Below are 10,353 nucleotides of genomic sequence, written 5' to 3'. Positions count from 1 at the left end.
AAACAAACCATTTAAATCACTAAGCAAATATACGATTGCAAAGTAAACATTTAAAACCTTTTTATAATAAAAAAAATTTATAGGTTTTACTTATAGCACACAGAAGCAAGCTAGGTGAAAGCAAGGTAAGTAGATGCTGTCATGACAGCATTAAATTGTTGTCATGACAGCCCTCGCAAGTTAACTTTCGGGAGACATCATTCTGTCATTCGATCCCCGATTAAAGAAATTTTGAAGCTCACACGTCACATTCAAAGGGTACTATAAGTGTATCAAATTTTAAAAAGATATAATGCTTGGATTAAAAATTAGACATGTTAAAAGTTTGATCATTTTTGCTGTCATGATAGCTTTTTAGCTGTCATGGTAGCACCTCTGGACTAACTTCCGGAGTGCACTATTTCATCATCCGACCTCCGATCAGAGTGATTTTAAAGCCCACATGTCACTTTTAAATAGTATGATTAGAATACCAAATTTTAGAAAAGATCTAATGGATAGATTAAATTTCATGCATGTTTCAACATCATCACTGTTGCTGTCATGACAGCACTTTTGCTGTCATGATAGCTCCTCCAGACCAAATTTCAGAGTGCACCATTTCTTTATCTGATATCCGATCGACATGATTCCAAAGCCCACATGAAGCTTATAAAAGGTTTTACTTGTGACCCAAATTTTAGAGAAATTCAACGGTGAAATTAAGATTTGGACACCCGGATGTAAAAGTGCTTAGGTTTATGATTCCTCTTTCCTACTTGGCACCTTAAATACATTACTCTTATGCTCTTTCCCTTCTGCTACTAACCTAGACTAATATTATATTTCTTTCTCTAGCTTGTTCCTTTAGGAGGGGAGAAAGGTTCGTATACTTGTGGTTGTACATCTTTTAGTTATAATATGGCTCGAAGGGAAAGAGGTAGATCGAGGAATGAGGAACGACCATTACCTCCACCTCCTCCTCTACCACCACAACCACCACCACTACCACAAGGGACGGATGCAGTCATGGCTAGGCTGCTTGAAGTGATGGTGGATATACAGCAAAATCTTAGAGGTCGTGCTGTTCTAGATCAACATTTTGACCCAGGTGCTGGGCAAGGATCTTTTAGTGCTATGGGAGCTCATGGACTGATTGCTGATAACTAAGAAGATGACATATTTAGACCTTGAAAGGAATTCTCTCGCTCTAATCTGACCACATATGATGGTAGTATGCTTGATGGGAAAGCTGAGGAGTGGTTAGATCGAATGAAGCAGTTATTTACTGTAGTGAGGTGTACATTTGAGCAGAGGGTTATTTTGGCTATAATCCAGCTTGTTAGTAAAGCCAAGCATTGGTGGCATTTTGTTAAGCCCACAGATGAAAGATCTATGACTTGGGCCGAATTTAAGAAAAGATTTTATGATTTTTACTTTCTACTAGCTTTCAGAGATGAGAAAGGGGAAGAGTTTCATGTATTTCAGCAAGGGGACTTAGACAAAGAGACTTTTATGAGAAAATTCAATCAACTGTCTAAGTTCTCAACATATCTGAAGGCTTCTAATGATAGCAAGTGGAAAGCAAAGAGGTTATTAGAAACGATGAGGCCAGAATATCGCCAGCAGCTGTCTTTATTGGGCGAGACGACATATGATGAGATGTGCAATCGTCTGAGGATTGCCACTCGCCGAGGCCAAGACACAAAGAGTAGCCAGAGTAGGGATACACGAGGTCAAATTTCTTCTGGGTTAGCTTCTACTGGTGGTGTATCCAAGAAAATGGTTTTTAGATCTAGTTCTTCTTCTAATGGCTCCTTTAGAGCCAGGTCTTCTTCTGCTTCTGGTAATTAAAATTTAAATAGGGGTTCAAGATTTCAAGATAATTGGGGTGGTAATATGAGATTTAGGGGTTCTCGTTTCTCTAGAATGCTCTAGCACGTTCTTCATAAGCCAGTCAGGTCCCAATTCTAAGCATAGCAAGGTCAACTTGTGATAGATGTGGTGGGGTTTATTCTGGTCGCTGCTTTACTTGCTACAAGTATGGAAAGTTAGGCCATTTGATTTGTGACTACCTTGATTACATGAGAGCTCAGACCAAAGGAACGTGATTCTCGATATAGTGTATATAGTATCTCAAGAGGAGGCTAGAAAGTCATTGAATCTAATCACTGGTATGGTTTCTATCTGTGGCCTTGATTTAGAAACTTTGTTTAATTATGGTGTGACACATTCTTTTATTTCTGCTAAACACTTAGATAGAATGGGTATGCCTGTTGACCAGTTGCCCATGATATAGAAGTTTCCTTTACTTCTGGTTTGGTTGGTTAATCTAATGTGGTGTGTAGGACTAAGATGACTTTTAATGGGCGATCGACTTGGGTGAATGTGATCAAATTACCTATGCAAGGGATTGATCTAATCATTAGTATGGATTGGTTGACAGCTTATGGTACTGTCTTAGATTGTATAGCTAAGATAGTGACTTTGGTAGAAGTATCGGAGGTGATCGAGGAATACCCTAGTCACTCTTGTTTGCTTTCTTCTTTACAAGCTGAAAGGTTGATTGAGCAAGGTTGTGATGCTTATGTGGTAGTGCTCGCTACCCAGGGGTCTGAGATAGGTAAAGTGGATGAAATTGAGGTTGTTAGGGAGTTCCCGGAGGTGTTTTCAAAAGATGTGTCAGGATTACCTCCAGAGCGTGAGGTTAAATTCTTGATTGACCTAGTACCAGGGACTCAGGCAATTTCAAAGGCTCCCTATAGAATGGCTCTTTTAGAGTTAGCTAAGTTAAAGAAGCAGCATGAGGAGCTATTAGATAAGGGATTTATTAGACCCAGTGTTTCTCCTTGGGGATCCCCTGTCTTATTTGTGAAGAAGAAGGATGGTAGTTTAAGATTGTGTATCATTATAGGTAGTTGAATAAGGTTACGGTAAAGAACAAGTACCCACTGCCTCGCATCGATGATCTCTTGGATTAGTTGGTTGGTGCCACAATTTTCTCTAACATTAATCTATGTTCAAGGTACCATTAGCTGAAGGTTAGTGAGAAGGATGTGGTGAAGACAGCTTTCAGGACTCGATATGGCCATTATGAGTTTTTGGCTATGCTATTCGGGCTGACTAATGCGCCTGCAGTTTTCATGGACTATATGAACTGCATCTTTCAGCCGTTCTTAGATCAGTTTGTGGTGGTTTTTATTAATGATATACTGATCTACTCTAAAGATGAGGAGCAGCATGCCAGACACATGAGGACTGTCTTAAGGTTTCTACGAGATCATAAGCTATATGCTAAGCTTAGTAAGTATGAGTTTTGGATGCGAGAGGTTAGGTTCTTGGGACATATCGTGTCGGCAAATGGTATTACAGTTGATCCATATAAGGTTGAAGTAGTCTTGCAATGGGAGAGATCGAAATCGATAACAAAGATCCATAGTTTTCTGGGGTTAACAGGTTACTACAGGCATTTTATCAAAAGTTTCTCTCAGATTTCTATGCCTTTGACTAGGCTCACAAGGAAGGATAGGCCATTTATCTGGGATGATAGGTATGAGACAACTTTTCTTGAGTTGAAAGAAAGGTTAACAACAGCTTCGGTGTTGGTGATTCTGGATCCTCAAAAGCCCTATGACGTGTATAATGATGCCTCTTATAAGGGTTTTGGTTGTGTTCTAATGCAAGATGAGAGGGCAATGGCATATGCATCTCAACAACTTAGGCCACATGAGGAGAATTATCTAATGCATGATCTCAAGTTAGCTGTAATGGTCTTTGCATTGAAGATTTGGCGTCATTATCTTTATGGAATAGAGTTCAAGGTCTTGAGTGACCATAAAAGTCTCAAGTACCTAGTGGATCAAAAAGAGCTAAACATGAGATAGAGACATTGGATGGAGTTTCTTAAAGATTATAATTTTGAATTTAAGTATCATCCGGGAGAAAGCAAACGTAGTAGCAGATGCTCTTAGTCGTAAGACCTTACATGTAGCTTATTTAATGGTTTAGGAACATAGATTGATAGAGTCTTTGGTTGAGACTTCTTTGGGTATGACTAAGTTCTCCTTGAATGGTCTTAAAACTATAGTTATTTTTAATGAATTTTGGAAAGAGATACGAGATGCTCAGCTTCAAGATCCAATTTTATTAAAAATAAGTCAAGACATCGAGAATGGTGAGATAATGGACTATTGGTTTAATGATGATGGGTATGTGGTTTTCAAGGATAGGGTGTGTATTCCCAATAATGAGTCTATTCGGAAGAAATTGTTGGATGAGGCACATCTTAGTAGCTACACCCTTCATCCCAATACTACTAAGATGTATCATGACATGCAGCATCATTGGTGGTGGCCAGGCATGAAAAAGGATGTCATAAAGTATGTTAGTAAGTGTTTGACTTATCAGAAGGTCAAGATAGAGCACCAAAAGCCATCCAGGTTGGTATAGCCTTTAGAGATTCCTAAATAGAAATGGGACAGTATTTCAATGGATTTTGTATCTAGTCTGTCGAGAACCCAAGCTAGTTTTGACTCTATCTGAGTAATTGTAGATCGTTTGACTAAGTCAGCACATTTCTCACCAGTCAAGACCACTTATACGGTTGATAAGTATGCTGAGATCTATATTAAGGAGATTGTGCGACTACATGGGGTACCAAGAGATATTGTTTCAGACCGTGATCCTCAATTTACATTGAATTTATGGCAAGCTATACAAAGGGCTATGGGCACGGATCTGAAGTTCAGTACGTCTTATCATCCACAGACGGATGGACAAACTGAGCGGACGATCCAGATATTAAAGGATATGTTGAGGTCGTGTGCCCTAGAGCTTCAAGGAAGCTGGGATAAGCATTTGCCTCTAACAAAGTTTGCTTATAATAACAGTTATCATGCCAGTATTCAAATGGCTCCTTATGAAGCATTGTATGAAAGACGGTGGAGATCGCCTCTCTATTGGTATGATTTGAGTGAGAGGACAATGATAAGACCAGATGTGATAGATGAGACCATGGAGAAAATCAAATTGATCTAATAAAAGCTTCTTATGGCGCAGAGTAGACAAAAAAGTTATACAGATAATCGTCATAAGGACCTATCTTTTGAGGTTGGGGATCATATGTTTTTCAAGGTTTCCCCATTTATGGGCATTAGACACTCAATTTGGGCGAAGAAGTTGTCTCCTCGATATATGGGTCCTTTTGAGGTTTTGAAGAAAGTTAGGCTGGTGGCTTATCAGTTGGCATTGCCGCCTCAATTAGCAGGTCTACATAATGTGTTTCATGTGTCACAACTGAAGAAGTACTAACCAGACTCATCTCATATGATAGACCATGAGGAGATTGAAATTCAGGAGAATTTAACCTATCGGACTAAACCAGATCGTATTGTGGATGCTAAGGATAAACAGCTTAGAAATAAGACAATTCGGTTGATGAAAGTGATTTGGAGAGGGATGGCTCTGGGAGATGCAACCTGGGAGACTGAGGATCAAATGAGGAAAGAGTATCCACAATTATTTCCCTAGGTATGTTTCTCTCTTTGATTATGAATTAGCTTGAATTTTGGGGACAAAATCCTTTTTAAAGGAAGGGAGAATGTAACATCTTGAAATTTTAAGACTTGAATTTATTTTAAAAAAAATATCTATAATTAAATTAAAATTTAGAATAATTTGATAGAGGTCCAGAGTTTGAATTTTTCTCAGCAAAAGTTTGGTTTTATTGGATTTTAACTATGGGAAAATTACTAAAGTTGACCCGAGCTTTTGTGCAATAATAAAAAATGTTGGGCCCTTTCTTGTAATTTGCCCTAAAGTGTTAGATCAGCATTTTAAAGTGCAAAATGGACGCAAAAATGAAATGGAACAAAGAAAAAGGAAAGAAATGAATGGGAGAGAGGAAGAAGAAAGGAGAAAGAGAGGGAGTTGGGCTTGGATCTAGGAAGCTTTGCGACCGTTTTGAGCTTAGTTACATAATAGGTAAACTCCCTACTTTAATATTCTTCCTTCCCTCTTGATTTTTTTCAATTTTTGAAAGAGCAAATTTTTAAATTTTGATCCCAAAGGCTTTATTTTTGTAAGCTTTGGTTTCTTTGGATCCTGGAGAAGATATTTTGAGCTTCTATATAGTAATATAATGTTTTAAGTGGATAATTAGATAAAAAGAGGTGGTTTGGGCATAAGTCAACCCCCAAGAGGTTGGGTTTTGCTCCTCAATAGTTTAAGCCTATTGATTTAGTTATAATTTTGCTATTTAAGTCCAATAAGATTTAAATTAAGGTTTGGTTTTCATTATAAGGGCTAATAGTAAAAGTTGGTGACACTAAGTGAAGGTTTTTAAGCGATTAAAAATTATATAAATTGGAAATTAGCCTAGTGATGGCTAATAAATGGTTTTGATGGTTAAGTAGTATTATGTGAATGGTTGGTTTAATATGTGGACTATTAGGATGGATTATGACTCATTGACCCAAGTTGTGTGGTATGAGTTATAGTTTTCATTAATGTTATTTGTCATGATAAGTGATGTGGATCACTTATATGTTGTAGGAAATTGTTGGTAGAATTTATTGAGAAGTTAAGGAACAAGCCAAGTCCTATTTTGTACAAGAGAAAACCTTTTGGTACTAAAGGGTTGAGATAATAGGGAAATTTATATTTCTTATTACTTTATTTAGCTATTTTTGAATAAATATTACTAGCTATCATGCATTACATGTTTTAAAAGATTAAATATGCTTTATAAGGGGTTATAGGGTACTACTTTGATTATAGTGCAAATATGTTTTCTAATTATTTAACAACAATGTTTTTATAGAAATGAGATTTGTTTGTATGTTTATAATTTTAAAGAATAGAAGTTGTATTTAAGGAAGTTTAACTAAGTAAGGTACCTTAGATGGGCTACGGAACTGATTTAGGGAGATTTATAAATGTCATACTACCTTAGAGTGTTAAAGTGGTCAATACTTGGGAAAGGTAGACACGAGTAAAAGACATGATCTCGGTAGAAGTTCATCAATGAGAAGGTATGGACTTTTGATATTCTATGGCACACTGCCAATACTCAGTATTGCCTTATGTATTGTGGGCTCAGTGCACTAACATGGTTAGTGTATTAAGTATTCGACACCTCTCAGTGGGGGAGGGAATCTGACATATGAAGTGTGAGGTTGAGTGCTTAGGCCAAGGTAGCCCTCACATGGAAAGTAAGTTAGGCTAGCTCTGTGAGGGAGTTAGCTTCGACAGCTTAGGATTCACGTCGAAGGGGCATAGGCGATTCGATGGATTAGATCATGTCTTAGATTATGTTTTATACCTGTGGAGGTACAAGTGGGTATAAGGTTTACCTGCGAGTTAAAGAGTGTTAGAGGGCATTCTATTAGTCATGAAAGGCCATACCGGCCTATGTCATGCATTCATGCATTTTAAATAGCTAAATTATATACTATACTAAATTTATTATTCGTTTATTTGATTATGGCTTACTTTGTAATAATTAATGTAGATTTCTCTGTTACTGAGACTGTAATTGTTTCACCCCTTTCTTTTTAATATTTTCAGGTCCAGGCGAAGGAACCAGTGGAGGATGAGGAAAGGAGCAGAGCTAGGAGTTGTTTGTGAATTGTAAAGAACTGCAACCCCTTTCTTTTGAGCAAACCTATTATAATGTATTTAGGATTAGGGTGCCAGTAGGATGTGATTATGTATGGGCATGTGAGTATGTGTAGATTGTATGGCTTGGGTATGAATTTTTATTTACTTGCAGACTTATGGCTACCAAACTTGGCTATGGTGTGTGGTTTTGATAGATTTATTTAGTAGATCAAGTTTTCACTATAAGCAAATATTTATTTTGGTATATATGTGATTCCACAAGCAAATGCATAGTTGCATTGTAAATGGTGTGCTATGGGCAAACATACACCTTGGATAGAGAGAGTGGGTGCGTAGGCCCCACAGAGATCTCTGAGCTAAGTGAAAATGTTTAGCATGTGTATTCATATGTGTATATGATATTTGAAATAATTTTTTGCCACTCTTGTGTGATTTGTGCATTTTGGGGGTTTAGGGTCCATTTTAAAAAATGGCACCCGGGGTGGTCAAATTTTGGTATAAAAGGATTTTCTATCATTTAAACGTTCTACCAGGTGTTTTTAGTCCTATTTGATGTGTCCAATGTTTTCCCATAAGTTTGTGACTATTAGGAGGAGATTTGGACACCCGGATGCAAGAGTGTCATTTTTAAAAATTGTCTAAATCTCATCCTAATGGTCATAATCCATACAACTTGGGTCAATAAGTCATAATCTATCCTAATAGTCCATATATTAAACCAACCATTCACATAATACTACTTAACCACCAAAACCATTTATTAGCCATCACTAGGCTAATTTTCAATTTATATAATTTTTAATCAATTAAAAACCTTCACTTAGTATCACCAACTTTCACCATTAGCCCTTATAATGAAAACCAAACCTTAATTTAAATCTTATTGGACTCAAATAGCAAAATTATAACTAAATCAATAGGCTTAAACCATTGAGGAGCAAAACCCAACCTCTTAGGGTTTGACTTGTGTCTAAACCATATGTTTTCATCTAATTATCCACTCAAAACATTATATCACTATATAGAAACTCAGAACATCCTCTCTAGGATCCAAAGAAACCAAAGCTTACAAAAATAAAGCCTTTAGGATCAAAATTCAAAAATTTTCTCTTTCAAAAATTGAAGAAAATCAAGAGAGAAGGAAAAAGATTGAAATAGAGAGTTTACCTATTGTGTAGCCAAGCTCACAACGGTCACAAAGCCTCCTAAGTTCAAGCCTAACTCCCCCTCTTTCTCCGCTCTTCTTCCTCTCTCCCGTTCATTTATTTTCTTTTTCTTTGTTCCATTTCATTTTTGCGTCCATTTTGTACTTTAAAATGCTGATCTAACACTTTGGGGCAAATTACAAGAAAGGGCCCAACGTTTTTTATTATCACACAAAAGCCCCGATCAACTTTGGTAATTTTTTTCATAGTTAAAAATCCAATAAAACCAAACTTTTTTTGAGAAAAATTCAAACTCTAGACCTCTATCAAATTATTCTAAATTTTAATTTAATTATAAATATTTTATTTTATTTTTAAAATAAATTCGAGTCTTAAAATTTTAGGATGTTACAGCTTTTACCTTTTAGCATTTTGTGTTTTGCATGGGCATTCAATTCTGCTTTGATTTGTGAGTAGTTTGTTTTTTGGACTTTGATACAGTAGTAAACTCCAATATAATGTCTACCTCACAATCACAAAAGAGTAAGAGCAAGGTAACTAATGTTTGTAGCAATGTAATAGCCCTAATAAAAAAATAAATATATGATAATTTGTTTAAAGTGTGTTTATATTAATGCTTAGGACAATTATGACAAGAAAGAAAGATGATGTAGTGGTAGCTATGCAAGTTCCTTCCAACAAGTCCTAAGTTCGAATCTAGCTAAGACTAGAGGGGGTTTTATTTTGCTTTTTCTTTATGAAATTACTAAATTAGCCTCCTTCAAATCTGATAAAAATCTTCACCTTCTTCTTCAATTTTTCCTAAAACCTAAGAGAGAGAAGAAAAACTCTGACCTCTCCATTCTTTAATTCTTCCATTACATCTTCACCTTTGCCCTCTCCGTTGCCAACCATGGGTTATGTGGGTGCCACTACTCTATCTAACACTAATCAATCAACTTGTGGCTTCTATTTTTCCTTCCTCTATTCCAAGTCAACAATGTCCTTTCTTCTTCACTGTCGGTGTGGTTGTATAAGTGAGCTAAGATCTCTTTCTTCCTCTTACTTGTTATGTCAACCCCAATCTCCTTATCCTTCCTTTGTTTATGGTGATAGTCCCTCTTTCTTCACTGTTTAGGGATGCCATTACCTCCTTCTTTCTTTGTTTATGCGCCATGCATCATTTAAGGTGGAAGCTTTAACCTTTTATCCTATTGTTTAAAGAATCTATGCTATGGGAGGTTCATTTTGTTGGATGTCATTTTTCCCCTATACCTATTGTCATCCCTTCCTCCCTATGTCTATCAATGTCAATGGAGGTAAAGAAGTCTTGAGCCTACTTAGCCATTATCGTTTATGTGCGTGAATGATTGAATGGATAATTGGAGCTGCAATCTTCCTTTTGGTTGTTGTTGTCCATGACTATGTGCGTTGTGTATGGAGTGGAAGCTTAGGTTGAAGTTTGTAGTAATAAAAAGGAGAAGATAATGGTGTGGATTTGAGTTTTAATTGAATTTGATTGGATTATTGATTATAATATTGATAATGTAAAATTTTAAGGAAGTGAAATTAAGAAGAAAGAGGTTAGTATTAGTTTAATGAATTATGC

This window comes from Prosopis cineraria, unplaced genomic scaffold (assembly GCF_029017545.1).
Source record: "Prosopis cineraria cultivar Desert tree isolate PC_DT_omini unplaced genomic scaffold, ASM2901754v1 PC8, whole genome shotgun sequence".
Lineage (NCBI taxonomy): Eukaryota > Viridiplantae > Streptophyta > Magnoliopsida > Fabales > Fabaceae > Prosopis > Prosopis cineraria.
Note: the sequence above shows the minus strand (reverse complement) of the source record.